We start from the raw sequence: 17,586 nt of genomic DNA, 5'->3' as shown, positions 1-17,586 counted from the left end.
GGTATTTGAGCTACTAAAATTCCTAGTAAATTATGTGATAGTAAAACAGTTGAATGATTTTCGTTAATTCTTCATTCACAACTTCATTCGTGTTATACTTATTCAGTGGTTTCACGATTATTATGGTTTTTTGTGAACCATATTTTTTCAAAAAAAAAAAAAATGATAATAAAATATCACACGATAAAAACACCACAATAATTGTGAAACCAGTAAATAAGTTAAACACGAAAGAGGTAGAAAATTAAAATCAAAGTGAAAAGTAGTTCTCTCGCATTGGTTATAAATCAAGACTAACTAATATATAGGGTATCGAACGTCTTAGTCAGTGGTTTTCTTCGGCAAGTTTTCTGCAACAATCTTATGCAAAAACCTGTCGAAGAAAACCACTGACGAAGACGTACGATATCCTAACTATTAAGCTTCTCGTTGTTGACAAGATTTTTAACCTCTAGAAGTAATCACACAAAAAAAGATGATAAGTTTTCCAGGTGTTAGCTGCGAACAAGCAAAAATATATTCTAAAATTAAATCACGTAGTGCAGCGGTTCTCAACCTGGGGTACGCGTACCCCTGGGGGTACTCGAAGGCCTTCAGGGGGTACGCGAAAGAAAAATCAGTAATGGCAGACAAAGTCATTTTTCTCTAAAATATTTCATTTGTTTTTCAATCTTGCTCTCGAAACATGACAAAGTAGCAAGCAAACAAACCATAGTTCAATTTGAAACCTAAACAAGACTACCACAATATGATTTACCACTACTCTCTCCGACTCTGCGAAAACATTTCAAGCCAGGGGGTACAATCGATATGAAAAATATCGTCAAGGGGTACGAGAACAAAAAAAGGTTGAGAACCGCTGACGTAGTGAACGAAAAATTATCCCCAAGAGGCGCATAATTATATAAAAATACCCCAATTGTAGTTTTTTGTGTGCTTAGGCTCACAAAAAGGACAGTGAAAAAAGTAAATTGGCTTTTTGCGATCCGTAGTTCAGAAACACTGTAAATGTATATCAAAATAGTCAAAAGGTTGTGTTTAAGGCAATGATAAGTTCGATGCAAACTTCCTTTTTGACGTAGGACTACGTTTTACTTAAGGAGAGATGCATGCTATGGAAAATGTAACGTAGATTTGCCCTATTAAAATGCATATTATGTTATTATTGTCTTGATCTAGAGGTTGCCCCAAACTTGTGGTTCAATAGTTGTCGTATCTTTTCAGTGAATTAATCACAAAATAAAAAGATAAAAATCAACCTATTTTAGTTTAGCTTCGCAGCATTCAATCAATCACCAGCTCGCTTCTATAACTGAGAACAGGATGGTATAGTATAATATCCTACGTTTCATTTGCCGGTTTTTGAACGACGCATTATTTCTTTCAAAAAACAGATCTTGAACACAAATGTCTAATTCAATAAGTGAAGTTTTCCTAGAACTTTTAGTGTAATAATTAGTATATGGGTCATTCAATACGAAGTAACCAAGAAGAAGCACAAACTTGGCATGGACCATTACGGATTTGTCTCAATGCTGGGGGAATTATTCATTTAGGTTTACTTTGAAAAAATCACAATTTTGGTGTCGATTGGATTACCACCCGCTCTGTGGGATCCCCCTCTTTATTGAAAAATAACGTATTTTTCGATCGAAACCTGTTTTTATTTACTTTTTGACATTCTACAGTCGCAAGACGTCCGAAAAATACCAAATAAGGAATCCAGAAAAAATATCGTTATTGACTGGAAGTGTCGCGAGATAAATTTTTATTTGAAAATAATTTGTATATTTCGTAAGCGTAGCCACTTCGTAGCCACTTTTATTTTAAATTTGATAGTTTAATTGTGTTTCCCGGAAAATTTTAGGTAAGAAACACTTGTTACTCTGGGGTAATATAAGCCAATCTCAAGTTATAACATTTTTACGAAAATAGTTTAAAATTTCATAATTAATTTTTCCTACAATTAATAGACGAGAGATGTCCGAAAAATACTGGTAGATGACTGTTGAAGAAAATGAAAAAGGCATCCAGAGAAAATATTATTATTGACCGGAAGTGTTGCCAGACATATTATTGTTATGTTTGGAAACTAAATTTGTATTTTTTTGGCAAATGTTGCTGATATAATTTAAAATTAGATAATTTCATCGTACTCCTCGAAAACTTTCTACGTAAGAAATACACTTTTTTACTGAATTCCCTAGTTTATTTCTTTCAAAAATCAGCATTTTTCGTACATCCTACGAAAAAAAAGAAAAAAAAAAGATTTTGGACAAAAAATGCATTACTTCGCAATAAAGAGAGGGGTCTCACAATGCGGGGGGTATTCCAATCGACACCAAAATTAGTTTTTTTTTTCGAAGAGCACCTTTATGAATATTTTACCTAACTTTTATCCAAATCCGTGATGGTAGTATCCAAATAGTATGGACACTGAAAATCAATGGGAAAATTAGCCGCCAAACTATGACAAGCTTGTTTTCTGTTCACGATGTTTATTTAAGATTCATGCTGTAAGTGCTTCCTCCTTTTTTCAAGTTTTCCCAGTATCGCAAGACGCAAAGAGATTTTATTGTTTTTATACAGGTATTCCTCGTTCTAACTTATCCTGCCTTACAATATGGCGTAAATCGAAATAACGTAATTTTTTCCTCCATATAACGTAATTTTTGAATGTTGAGGTTTAAATGAACTTCGTTTGTGCTTAAAAGTATCTAAAAATGCTTGGACGATCAGAAACCACTTCTAGGTAATCGAGGTCAAACATTAGGTAACAAAAAATATATTTTATACAGTTTGAATATGTTCGTTGTTTATGTCACTTAATGGTAAAATCCCTAGTAACAATTTTGGTTTTATCAAAGTTTTATAGTGCTTAATACAGCCAAAACAGCGCTATAAAACTCTGATAAATCCAGTTTTGTTACTTGGGATAGCTATTGTGAAAATAAATCGTCAAAAATAAACAATAAATAAACAATAAGAATTAATAAAGAAAAGTACGGTGCTCTAAAATTGTGAATCAGGTTTAAGACAATAATAAAAGTCACTTTTCTGGTAAATTTAACATGAAAATACATGGTTCGGTCTAACGTAACTTCGATATAACATAGCAAGTTGAGAAAAAAAAGAAGAAGACAATTCAAACGCTGTTCAATTGTCTTCTAGATCACAGCACGAAACCTACGCGTTAGCCCAACACGTCCCACTGTGTGTCTACACTTCAACAGCGCAATGTAGTTTTCACTTGACTTGGCTGCACACAAATAAATATCGAGTTCTTCTGCACTATTAGACGACGAGTGACCGACCAGCGCTCTATTCATACATTGCTCGGTGCAGTACCGTTGCCTGTGCCAGCATGTTTTCCTTCAAAACATCAGTTTCAATAGCATTCTAGTAGCAGAATGTAAAACTGTCTGAAAGTGGAGGTGGTTACGAACTTTCCGAAAAAGCTTCACCTTCAAGACATCAAAATAGTCTAGGGTCATAGAAGCAAACATTAGTTGACCTATTGGGACGGGGAGACTCTGTCAATTTTTTCTTGCCACTGCTATACAGGATATCACAGCAGGCTGTTGGTGTCTACTCATGGAGTCTGTGCTAGGTGTGCTCGCATGTGATTGGTACATTGTTCGTGAAAATTCGACCTTGAAACTTTTATTCAATTTTCACTGTTAAGCAATGAAGTGATAATGATAACCAAAATATCAAAAAATTGTCCATCATTTTATCAATCCAACGACATATTGACTATTGTGTTCTATCATGTGGTTACATCAGTATTACCGTTTGAAATCTTTCATTCCGACGTCACACTTTAGTTTTAATTTCCGCAGAATGTATCCCGATAAGATGGTAAGACGTAGTCCTACGTAAAAAATGTAACGTTATAACGATGAATACCTGTAATAGGAATGTACAAAACATGAATCGCATTTCGAGTTAGTGAACAAAGGAACTTGACCGATGGAGCTCTTAATCACGCAACAAAATAACACGTTATGTCGTTGTGCAGCATTGAAGAAGACAATCAAATTCTTCTTATGTCCAATGGCAGTAGATAGCAGGAGGTGCTGTACTCTCAGCCACGCAACAGTTTGTTACGCTGTTGTATGTTGCGTGGACAACAAACTTCTGTTCGTGCTGACGTTGACGGTGACTGGTTTGAGAATGAATGCAGCTGTATTATACTGCCAGCCAGTATTGCCACGTTTTCATCAGTACTGGAAGGGTTAAAACCTTTTTTGTCTGTACTTTGTGTTGCATAGACGGATCAGTTTTGGCAGATAATCGTAAAAAATACAGAAGTTGCAAGTTATTCATATAGTTGATAATGCTTGTACATATTTTTATTACACTTGAAACTTGTTTTCGAATTTTCCGAGAAGCGGAGCAGGACAGTAGCAACGTTTGCACGAAAACACGAATAGATCATTTTTCGAACTAACATGTGCTACGGAACTTTCTGATATTGATGTTGCTCATACGTGCGTTATGTTAGCGGTTCAGTGCTTCCTGTCAAACTTTAATTCATGAATTAAGTTTGGAAACGTCTAGAATGGTTCATTTGCTTTTAACATCGAGCTTCACAGAAATGTCTTGTTCTGTTTTCGAAGAGATGCATCTCAAATGATTTCAAAGTACACCGAAAAAAAACTAAGTTTAATTAAAGAACCCCTAAAATATCTGTACTTTTGACAGTCTGTGATCTGTACTAGGAAAAACAAAAAAAATCTGCTCCTTTCCAAATAAATCTGTACCTGTGGTAACACTGCCACCGTCTTAAAATTAGCACGAGAGCAACAGCAAGTTTTCTGTCGCGTTCGTTCTTATGAGATATACAATAAAGCTGTACAGAGTAAGGACTTGGACTTGAAACGTATCATGGATCGGAAATATAGTATAATAAATAGTTGTGACTGAAAATTTTCATGGAATAACCCATATTTGTGTGATTTGTTACCTTTCTGATGATGTAGTTCGGATTCAATGGTAGTTTTTTTTTCTATAATAAATGGCTGTGCCTTTATAAAAGAAACATAACTATTTTTTTAGATCAGTAAGGTTCGGGGTTGACACTGTTTTGTTTATTAATCAATCTGAGCACAAACATTTCACTCGTAACATTTGCATTGCTTCGGGCAAAATTTGACCGTTTATCTAGAATTTTAGCCTAGAGCTCAAAATCAAAGGATCCGAATTCAAGGGCAACATGTCGCGGTTACAGGCTTTCCTAGAAAATTTCCGTGAAAAATTTGATCGGTATAGACGAAAATGTTTATTCTTGCCTCTGCAGATTCCTAAGAAAGAAGTCAAGAACAAGAACGTTCTCAATTAAAACGTCTCCATGAAATACATAAAATAGGAGTCATTAGATGCCAAGGATAAAGCCGGATGTAGAGCTGAGCAGTTTCAAGAGCGTAATCTGCGAACTTTGATGTATCTTTGTCTTGGAACTAAAGCAACAATACTGCCGGAAGCTGAAAAGTTGAAATTGTCCGTTGTTTTTCACTATGGTATAACTCATGAGTTCGGATTGGTTCGGATGATCTAATACCACCAGTTTGACCAGAAACATTACTTACTTTACTTGTATGGCGACAGATCATTAAGATCCTATGTCGAATCCAAAATACGTCTCCACAAAACTCGGTCTTGGGCTGCTACTCTCCAGTCTCCCCTTACACCCGCTGCTCTGGCATCCTCGTCGACAGCACACATCCAGCGCGTGCGCGGTCTGCCTCGAAGTCGTCGGCCTCTATCCGGTTCTCTACTAAATATTATCTTTGCCGGTCGCTCATCCGCCATCCGTGCTACATGGCCAGCCCACTGTAACCTGCCGTGTTTCATAAACTTGACAATATCAGCGTGTTTGTATACTTCGTGCAGCTCGTGATTCATGCGCCTGCGCCACACCCCGTTCTCTAGTTTGCCTTCGAGTATTGATCGCAGGACTCTACGCTCGAAGACCCCAAGCGCTCGTCGATCGGCCTCCTTCCACGTCCACGATTCATGTCCGTAGAGCGCCACCGGGAGGATCAGAGTCCTATAGAGCGCGAATTTTGTACGGATCTGTAGGCTACGGGACCTAAACTGGCTACGCAATCCGTAATAAGCCCTATTCGCCGCCGCAATCCACCTCTTCACCTCGCGGCTCACCTCGTTGTCACATGTCACGAGAGTACCAAGATAAATAAATTCGTCGACCACTTCGAAAGTATCCCCATCCATCTTCACCGCAGCACCAACACCCGTAGAACTACCACGCTCTCTGCCAGCCACCATGTACTTCGGTTTGGCAGTATTAATGTTTATGTTGACCAGAAACATACAGGCTTTTATTTGCAATTGACTGTTTACATTGAAACTCGTTGATACTTAACTTATTTCATATAATACGACATATAAAAATTTCATTTACTGCATTTTTGTGCTTCTCAAAATGTACCCTGGCAATATCGAGACTATTTACAGATTTTCCAAGTTTACAGATTGATTAGACTAACCTTCTTTGACAATCTCCATAGTTGTTTTGATGATAAATCACTACGTAGTATTTGATTGTTTTAAGGAACAGTGAACGGTGCGGGAGCATCGAATGTAACAACAGAAAGCTTAAATATTTTATTAATTTCAACCAGCTGTACCAAAGGTGACGATACCTTCGGATACTCATGAGCTGTCAAAAGATTCAGTAGGTATCACACTTCAAAATATAAGCAGAACTTAGTTGATGAACTTTGGATTTTTTTTACTTTTGATCAAGTTTTTACTCAAGGAGTAAATCATCCTATGTGCACTCGAGAGAAAACTATTCAATATTTTGCTTAGAATTGTTCTTTTTAGACTTTGCGCGTACAGAGAGGGAAGGACATATTGTTCTCTTACCGTGCTCATAGGAGTTGTTTCGATTCTTAGCGTTACTAAAAGTAGTGTATCGATACTGAAGAAGTATCGTTGGTAAACTATCAGTACCAAAAAATCGAGTATCGGAAGGAGAAGAATCGATTCCGTGCTAGTATCGGTGGTATCGCAACGTCCCTACTGCTGTGGAGACGAATTACTCGTTTTCCTCACGACGTTCTAACACTTTACATAAATTGTAATACATTTTCTGAATGAATTCAGCATTTTCAGTAGATCACGCCGAAATTTTGTTTGACATCGGATTAGTTTTGTATATGCCGCTGTTCATGTACAGTATTGGTGAAAATCAAATTACTGCATATTAATAGCAGATTTCGAATACAGTTACAATTGGATATAATCGTTCAATAACGTCTTCCCAAAATGTGAAATAATTTTCGATGGCCGATTCATGCAATTGCAAGTTTTGTTCAGTAAACGCAAAAATGAGCAATTAAAAAAAAGCAACCATTTCAATAGAACTTTTTTGAGCAGGCTGAAACTGTGAATAAATGTTCCTATGGGATAATGGTGTCATTTTGCGTCTTCTAATTTTTGAAAGAGATTTATGTAAAAATGGTATTGATGATTACAAATATTTTTGGAGCCAGAATGGTTCGTTTGCTCGATTAGCTGAACACTCATGGTTATCCAATCGTGGAAAAATGAACAAAAAAGTATAAATTTTCTATAAAACTCTTTTTTTATCTGAGTTAAAATGGTCTCTAAAAGGTGAAGAAACATAAAATGGTCTCTTGGATTTATGTGATGCTTTCAGAAAAGTTCTAGACAGTATTTTCGTAGCTCCAGGAAAATATTCCCTGTAAAGTTTTATTGTTTATTAAAATCCTTTGATTGACCAATAAACAGAGTTTTTGAGATATTTAATTTATAATTATTTTTATTTCTTTTCCCTATTTTTAAAGAATAAATATTTTTTCCCTGCAGTGTATATTTTTTTCAACAGAAGTTTTTACACAAAAACCTGCTGGAGACGTTTGATACCCTCATTATTTAATTTAACTTTTGCAGTGTACATTTTTTCGGAACTTTTACAGTTTATTTGTTTTTGGAGAGACAAAATAATCGTTACTACTTTACCAAGAATGTCACACCGATCAAACAAACAGTTTTCTGGCTTTGAAAATATTTGCAATCACCATTACTCTTTTCATATATACCTTTTGAGCAAATTAGTCGTGATTAAAAAACACCAATAGCACAAAATAACACCTTTAGCTCACGAGAATATTCGTGCATTGTTTCAGTCAAATCAAATATGAAAATTAGAACAAATAGGAAATGAGATTTTTTCGGGATTACTCAGATACTTCATGATCATGGAGTGTACGATATCCGCACTTTTATAATACCATCCTTTGTCTTATGTACATTTTGTTCAAAAAAGATTTACCCAAAATATCATCTCGCTTCGCGATGTTTATTTTACACTTATAATGTAAGTAGCTCTGCCTTTTTTCTCTAAGTTAGCTCCTAACCGCAGTTTCGCAAAATTCGGATACACTGGAGTCTTTTTTACGAGGATTATTTTCAGGCTGTTTTTCTATGCGCGGCTTTTTAACGCGCTTTTTACAAAAACGTGGATTAATTTTTTAGGTGATTTTTTACAATAACGTGGATTATTTTTACGCGGTTTAAAAGGTTGTTTTTACGAAGTGTCAAATAGTTAAGACAATTCATTTTAATTTTTTTAATAGCATTTGTGAAAAAACCAATTTTTTCTTGACGGTGTTGAGTTATTTAGTCTCTAGAATCGATTTTAGATGCTAACTTCGCTTTATTAAAGACGTAGTTCTCCGACAAAGTCCACTAAGTCCCTGAGTCGGATGAATTTTAGAAAATCTGTACACATAAAAATAGAGTTCTGTATGTCTGTCTCTCTGTTTGATCCATATAGACTTGTAAACTAATGTATCGATCGACATGAAAATTTGTATGTAAGGGTTTTTGGAGCCAGGGAAGGTTCTTATGATAGTTTGAGACCACTCCCTCTCCTGGAAAGGTGGTCCCTCATACAAATGGAACACATGTTTTGGCATAATTCGAGAACTATCCGAGCAAATGAAGCCAAAATTAGCACGTTGTGTTCTAAAGAGCAAGAATTATTTAAGTTCGTCACCCCTCCCTGCTCAGGAAGGGAGGGCTCTGATACAAACGAAACAAAAATATTTGTATAGCTCGAAATTTAATTTAAAGAACCAGCGATTGCAAGAAATATTTATGATGTAGATCGACACGCCTCCCTTTCCTAGAAAGGGGGGCAGGGCTCTCATACAAACGAAACGAAATTATTGTTTACAAAAAATATTTTCATGGCGCTTCGACACCTCTTCCTCTTCTGGAAGGGAGAGGTCTCATATAAATAAACAAATAAAACACAAATTTCTGCACTAATCAAGCGAATGAAACCAAATTTGGCATGTGAAGGTTATTGGGAGTAGAAAATGTTTCTATGATGGTTTAAAACACCTCCCTACTTTGGAAGAAGGGAGGGGGGCTGGAAAACAGCCAAAAGTAACTAAATAACCCCCCAATATGGATATTTTCGTAATCATAATGATGCACAGAAGCCAGAAATCGACCACGGACACAGCTTTGACTTCTAAAAAACAGCTAGAAGCGAAAAAGCGACATGGCTATTCCCGTAATTGTGACGATGCATAAAAGTCAAATTTCGACCTCAGACACTATTTTTGAATTCGAATACGATGACTTCCGGCTTTTGGAGAACAACCCAAAATTGCCATCTACCATGCAATACGGATATTTTCAGAACAAAAGTGATGCAACTAAGCAAAAAATACCACCCTATATTTCCGTTATTGTGACAATGCCACCAACAATCAACCTTATATATTATTTTTAATTCTAAGATGGCGGCTTCCGGTGTCTAGAGAATGGCCGAAAGTGACTGAATACCATCCAATACGGGTATTTCCGGTAACAAACTTATGGTCTGAAGCCAGAAATTGATTCCATACGCCATTTTGAAATCCAAGTTGACGGCTTTCTTTTCTGGAAATCAGCCGAAAATTACCGACTGTCATCCAATATGGGTATTCTTAGAATCTAGGTGATGTGAAAATGTTCTCATTCCGATAAAGTCAATCATTTCAAACGGGTTTTTTTGGAGTTTAAAAGTATCCCATGTCAGGTTCGTTATGCATTTGCAGACTATAAACAAATCTTAAGTTAAATATTTGGATGCAGGTAGAATCAATTTAGAGTGTTTGAAATCATTTTAATGAAAAATGGGTTTAACAAAGTTCGCCGGGACAGTTAGTAAATAATAAAAAACAAATAAAATGCATCATTCTGGGGATAGTTTTTCCGTGTATTCTGTCAATCTTTTCTTAAACATTAAAATTATACTGGAACTTGCTACATGCGATGTGCGATTTGTAGAGGTTATTCATTTCAAAACTGATGAGATATTTTACTAAATCGTCAAAAAAAAATGATTCAAAAATTGATTTGATTTCCAATTTTGGCAACAGGGAATTTTTCACGAGGCGGTATAGTTAAATTATTTTAACTCGGTGCTTAGACAGATTTCGAGAGGTTCGATCACTGCTTGTTTTTAAGAAAATTCGTCATTTGAGGTTTTGCAAAAATATGTAAATGAACATAAAATGCAACATCTTCATTGTCCATGGTTACGGTATAGAAATAATACGATTACTTTCTTGCTTTCTTTCCAAGCAAAATAATTTCATCATATAATTTTAAAACAGTCTTTGTCAAAACTAGTTAAAGAATATTTGAAAAATAAAAAAAGCATAGAAGCGGTTGAGTCGAAACTCATTTGCTATAAAAAAAATAATTTTTTACAAGCTAACTGTGTTATTATTTGGATAGTACTAGCTTCACAATATAACTATGATTGAAAAAGACACATAAACGGGACAGTTGTTGTCATTTGGTCCCATTTACGTGTCCACACAAAAACTGTAGAAAAACAAAAATGCAAGATTGCTCCTTTACTGAAATATCGATCACGATTTCTACATCACTTACAACATTCGAACCCACCGTGAACCAACCAAAACAGCAGAGCAATACGACATACCAACATCTTAGACGGGATAAAATGGCAACCCTTATAAATCATTGAGCCTTGTTACGTTGTACCAGTAGAATTGATGCACTAGACTATAGCAGGTCTACCTTTTAGAGCAGTGCTCGAAATCAATGCTTCTACACCAAAGCATCTTTATCACATTGATGTATCATACCTTCCCGGAGGGTTTTACATACTCATAGTGTCTGTAATATCAAATTATAAGCATTAATCTGATTTTTCTCTTGCATACCAATTCTACTGGTATAGTTTACTACAGCAGTTTTATAATAATTTTATCTAGCGACATTTTCTCAACTTACACTTTCTTTTATCTTTTTATCGTCCAATTTCAGCTCCTTTACTACCTGTGTGTTTATAACGTTTCAAGCATTTGCTGCTGCTGTTGCTAGTCGGGGGCGCAAATTCTGCTGCTGCAATCTTGCTGAGTAGTAAAAAAATGATCCGAAATATTTTCCTTGTTAGGTTAAGCTATAATACAAACTCGAACATCACGAAAATGGTATGAAGAGTGTCGCGTGTAACATATTCGGGGGCGCAAATTCTGCTGCTGCAATCTTGCTGAGTAGTAAAAAAATGATCCGAAATATTTTCCTTGTTAGGTTAAGCTATAATACAAACTCGAACATCACGAAAATGGTATGAAGAGTGTCGCGTGTAACATATTCGAGGGCGTTCTAATACATTTAATACAATTCGTGTAACACTGTAACAATTAACCTAGAAACAACGAATGAAATTTTTAAACTGTTTACTTAAGTACTAAGATGTGCGCCAAGACGCGATGTGACTGTACGGTATTATTTATTTTACTTTGGACTAGCCGCCCTTCTCCCCCACTGATTTAGTATTCCAAATTCGATAATTCGATTTATAGTGTGTAGTATTTAAACAAATCTCTGTTTTTTTATGATCCGTTTTAAAAAAAAATCGAAGCATTCTCAACTGCTAGGAGCTGTATTTTATCTAGAAAAGTTGCGTATTGTACTGTTGCTAGTTTCGACACACGACCGTTGCCCAACGTAACACCAAAACCACAACCAAGGAGATTTTAGCAACGAAGTGGACAATCGAATCGGCTAGTGCCACAACAACGGTCCAAACAGCAATAGTTAAGACGATTACACAAAAAAAGTTAGAATAAAGTTTATTGAAACCTTAAAAATTCTGATTGAAACCCGTTTTCTCTTTTTCCTCTGTGAGAGTAAAATAAGCTCATGGTTTGATTTTGCAAAAGTTCTCATCTTCCTTACAGGTAAAGGTTTGAATAAACGAAAATCTCCGATATATGTTAATATTAAGATTATCGGATTACTCTAATTCTTATTAATTCACGTTCTACACGCTACGCAACAGCAAAACAAACAAAAAACGAACAATCATTTGTTAGCTCGTTTGAACGAAAGCCTCCGGGGAAGGCAGCACCATGTCGAGAGATTCTTCCCAGACAAAAATAAAACTGGATACACTCAGCCCCTACCCACACCATTTCATGGTCATCAACTAAACTCACAAGCATTCCCATTTGAGTTTTCTCTGAAGGAATGCTTTATGACTCGGAACAAATTCAAATGGTTTCTGGGAGCTGAGACGGCGCGGAGGCAGTCAAGAAATGGTACTGTAATGCTGTTTTGTGCCCCCTCATCAGTTCTCGTCGTCTCCGGCGTTGATAACGGGAGAAGGAAAATAAATTTTCATTTTAATTTTTCTGCTTTATGTTAGATGGTTTTTTCACAAGCGTGCTGTTTTAAAAATGATATCGTTAATGAGCGGTTAAATGTCATCTCGAAAGTAACCGTTTAAAGTCTGGCGGTGATGGTTTGTTGTTAACATCGTCAAGCCCGACGAGTAATATAATTTGTTGATTGTTTAAAAAATGGCTAAATTATCATGCGAATTGATACGCAGTTCTACTCACGTAAATACATATAAACGGATTTCAAAATTTTATTATTGCATATTTATGCATTACCTTGAAAAACAATTTATATTTCCCATAAATAAACTCTTTGTACTCCCGCTCATACAAACAACAAAAATCTCTGTCAAAAAGCTTTTTGCTTTGACGTGCATTGTCGCAAACTATTCCTCCAGAACCATCAAAGCATTTTCCCCCCGTTTGATCCTTGCTCTACGAGTGCAATACTGAATGTACAACGATCCATCAACGACAAACCTTTGACCGCGGTACGATGGAGATGCTGCATGAAATTAATATTCATACTCGACTCTGCTTTTCGTTATTTTGTACAATGCGGAGACCTTTTCTTCTGCTAGGGGTCTGAACGATCAGGGAATGAAATCCCCATTCTTTTCGCCCGGCTAGGATATTCAAATTCGCCAACCCAAAGTTCCAATCTTCCCCAACCGAAAGTCCGTCTAAACAGACCGACAGCTGGAAAGGAACGTTCCGAAGGATTTTCTCCACTTTTTCTTTTTTCACCTGCCCGCCGCTGTCCTTTCCCTGACACTAGAGACAAACAGCAATTAGCCTGTATATTCGACTTTGTCGGCACACCTACCAGAGTCGGCCTTTGTAACGATAACAAACAAGTGTCCTCTCTGCACCGCTTTCAGGGTCACCCGGGCCGAGATTACAAAATAATCTTATTTTTATGTGATATCACTAGCTTGGTAGGACAAAAATAAAGGAAACAGCAGACCTATCTATCTGCAACGCTGCTGGGGGCTGGGCACGCCTGATGAGAGGCATTATTATTATCGCGGTAACTTTGAACCTACCAAGGGTCCAGCAACAGCAGTATTGTAGTTTCTTTCATCCCGGTTGGAGGTGTTCTTTGTGGCTCTGGAAAATTGTTTTAATTAATTATGCATTTGGTTATTTTAAACTATGATCTTTATCATTTTTTTTTTTAAATTATTCAAGTAAGGAATAAATTTATTACACTTGAACTTCACTAAACACGTCCTAAGTTGAGAATTCCATCAAAACTGTCACCAAAACATTTCGGACTAATCAGCATAGCCAGGCTGGTGAGTGGAAAGCAATTCCGGATTACCAACAGGTGGAAAAATGCTGTCCAGTCTGAACGAACATTTTCAATCCACCTACACAGGAAAAGCCGTGGGCTGAATGCTGCCAGCGAGATTTAGTCCGTTGTTTGCTGGTGTTGTTCGCTGATGCAATGCAAATTTTCAATCACCGCATTTTTTTGTTTGGGTAAGCCCGCGTGGTGTCAGTTTATATACCCGGCTTGGGAATCGTAGTGCTACTCAACTGTTGGTGGCTGTCACATCGCCAACGCCGAGGACAAAAATCAAACGAGAGTTTTTCGGATTGGATAGTGTCCAGTTGGTGGTATTTTTTTATCGTTTTAAATGTTGAAAATTTTTGACGATTCGTAAAGCTGACAATATCATAAACTATCTCGCGATCTTATAGGTGACGAAACGTGATACCACTGCGAAATAACAGGTTTGCGTATTGATAACAAAATAACAGTAAGCAGTATGTAATGTATGTCAACCGTCAAAGTTTTGTTGGATACACCTTTTGATTCAAGCTTCGAATTGTCTCAAACTCCGAACACTTCAGTATAAAAATCACGTTATTTTAGCTACACTCAGAATATTTTTCACGTTATTGTTACGTGAAATTTCCTGTACTCATTCATTTTCTGTCATTTTGCATGATTTATGTGACAAACACAACATCTACGTGAAAATCATATGCATACTATGTTTTACACGTAGCATCTACGTCAACTTGGCAACGTCAAACAGAATGAAGTATCGCGTGAAATCTTCGTGTGAATATACACATAAATCAGATTGGCGAAGCTGTTATCTGATTCCGTCTTTGAACATGAAAGGAATTCCTCGATGACTTCCCAATAAGTGACCTAGAGAAAAGCCATAAGAATCCGACATCGAGATTTCACACAGATTCAGTTCAGTTGCGAGGAATTTCCTGAACATAAACAGTTGCAGCTAACAGTGATGATTTTGTATGTCGTTTAATTCATTTTAGAATTGGCGATTTTGCATGCCCGTGTGACTAATCAAGCAACATATTTGGATAATTTCTGAAAACTATTCCTAGTCTCTAAAGAATTTGGGAAACCACAATTGAAAATTATACGTCGTATAAAGCGTAGATCCTATCAGAATCAGACAATGAAATGCTTTTCACTTTACCGGTAGTTAAATTCTACGTGAAATTCACATGAAATGCATATGTCTACTGCATAAGATTAATAGGATAAATTATCTCACCAGTTTATGATGAACTCATATGACAATCACGTAAAATCTACATGTAAATGACAGTGGGAAATATTCACATAACTTTTCCGGTAATTATAACGTGAAAAATATATTGAGTGTAGAGTAATCAGAAGTATGATTACTGTATACCATTCCGTTCCTCGGAATGTCCTTTACCCAGTGATCCCAAGTAACACACGTTGTTATAGAATAGTTACCTATTCCATGACATCAATATCACCAGAAAAGCGCGAAACATGAAGGCTAGTAAAACAAGTACCGATAACTGCATGAAAGCAAGCCAACTTGATATAATTAAGTGGCAAAATACATCTCGAGTACTAATACGGCAATGCGCAAATCTGTTGCTATGACAACTGTTAACAAGCGCATGCGCAAATGTGTTGTGTCTGCGCAGTGCAACTAGATCGACAATTGCTTTTATCAGTGGCAGTTTTAATTGATTATAAAATGATGACAAAAATAATATTTAACTTTTCAAAAAGAGTTGTTCCTTTCCCTTGAATATTGAAATTGTTTTCGCATAGTTTCTACGCATTCTTGATATAAAATCTAACAAAACTAGAATACGTTGTTAGATATACAATAACGAAAAAAATGAAGTTATATTGGTTACACTGCAAGCGTTGTGTTTATCTTTGGGTGGTGCGTTTCGACCCGCTTCGAATAAATATAGAAATCGTTCATATAATTTAAATATTAATTTGATCAAGTAATTTTGAGTTGGGTGTTGAATGCTACGACTATTGTACTAAGGAATAGCATTTTACAGGTACGTAGTGTTGTTATTAGATAGTGTAACGTATTACGAAAAGACCAAGTGATAGTGATTGTCATTCTGGCACTCATGTTATTAAAAACATCTCCAAAATCAGAAAAAACGAGCTTGTTTTCGTAATGCGATTGTATTACTGTCGAAAAGCAACTTCAAACACAATATAATAACACAAGTTTTCAATTGCGCTTGTAGTACATTTATATGACTACTTTCGTTGTTACTTATTTTCTAACATGTTTTGTGTGTTACTTGGGATGTATATCTCTTTACTGTAGGACCACTTTCAGGGAACCAGCAGGCGTTGAAAAAAGTGACAGTCAGTGTTGAGGCGGTTTGCCTATCTAATCCTTAATTATAACATTGAATTGTTCGCAAATTGAATCAAAGCAGGGTTCCGGAATTCTCGTTAATTTTATGAAAAAAACATGTTTAAATCTTTATGGGTCATTCCATACGAAGCGACCACGAAAAAGCACAAACTAGGACACGACCATCACAGATTTTGCTCTAAGTTGCGAGAATTATTCATCTACTTTCACTTTGGTAAAATCCCAAATTTGGTGTCGATTGGAATACCCCCCGCTCTGTGGGACCTCCATGTTTATTGCAAAGTCGCGCATTTTCTGCTAAAAATCTCTTTTTTCTTTTTCTCACAATTCATAGACGTTAGATGTCCGAAAAATACTGATATATGATTTTCGAAGAAAATAAACCAAGGAATTCAGAAAAAATATAAGTTTTGACCGGAAGTGTTGCTAGATAAATTATTTTTGTATTTGAAAACTAAATTTACATTTTTCGGCAAATGCAGCCATTTTTATTTTACATTTGATTATTTCATCGTGTTTCTTGAAAAATTTTACATGAGAAACAAAACAATCATCCCGAGGTAATATGAGCCAATCTCGAGATATAACATTTTTACGAAAAAAGTTGTAAACTTCGCATTTTTTTTTCAATTCATAGACGTAAGACACCCGAAAAATAGATATAGGTGAATTTTGAAGAAAATAAACCAAGAAATCCAGAAAAAATATTATTTTGGCCCGGAAGTGTTGCCAGATAGCTTATTTTTGTATTTTAAAATTAAATTTGCATTTTTCGGCAAATGCAGCTAATTTTATTTTGAATTTGATGTTTTTATCGTATTTCTTGGAAAATTTTACGTAAAAAACACTTATCACCCCGTGGTAATATGAGCCAATCTCGAGATATAGCGTTTTTTACGAAAATAGTTCTGAATTTTGTAATTAATTTTTCGTAAAAATGTTATATCTCAAGATTGGCTTATATTACCACGGTGTGGTAAGTGCTTCTTACGTAAAATTTTCCGAGAAACTATCAAATATAAAATAAAATTAGCTGCATTGACCGAAAAATGCAAATTTAATTTTAAAATACAAAAATAATCTATCTGGCAACACTTCCGGGCAAAAAAGATATTTTTTCTGGATTCCTTGGTTTACTTTCCTCAAATGTTCACCTATATCTATTTTTCGGGTGTCTTACGTCTGATATTTGATATTTGTTTCTTATGTGAAATTTT

At 35.8% G+C, this 17,586-nt stretch overlaps 1 protein-coding gene across 6 annotated transcripts in view; it reads left to right on the top strand.

Moving 5' to 3' along the window:
• Positions 1-12,170, top strand: part of LOC129721506 (uncharacterized) — a 521,585-nt gene extending 509,415 nt beyond the window's left edge. For 5 of the 6 annotated variants that reach the window (XR_008727404.1, XR_008727406.1, XR_008727405.1 and 2 more), the window contains one exon: positions 11,350-12,169. The gene's annotated coding sequence lies outside the window, so the exon portion shown is untranslated. Of the gene's footprint in view, positions 1-11,349 lie in introns of all 6 variants that reach the window. The other variant, XM_055674162.1, reaches the window with a different exon arrangement.
• The last annotated feature ends 5,416 nt before the right edge of the window (positions 12,171-17,586 follow it).

The sequence above is a fragment of the Wyeomyia smithii genome, chromosome 2 (genome assembly GCF_029784165.1).
Source record: "Wyeomyia smithii strain HCP4-BCI-WySm-NY-G18 chromosome 2, ASM2978416v1, whole genome shotgun sequence".
Taxonomy (NCBI): domain Eukaryota; kingdom Metazoa; phylum Arthropoda; class Insecta; order Diptera; family Culicidae; genus Wyeomyia; species Wyeomyia smithii.
This window is presented reverse-complemented; position numbering and strand designations above follow the sequence as displayed.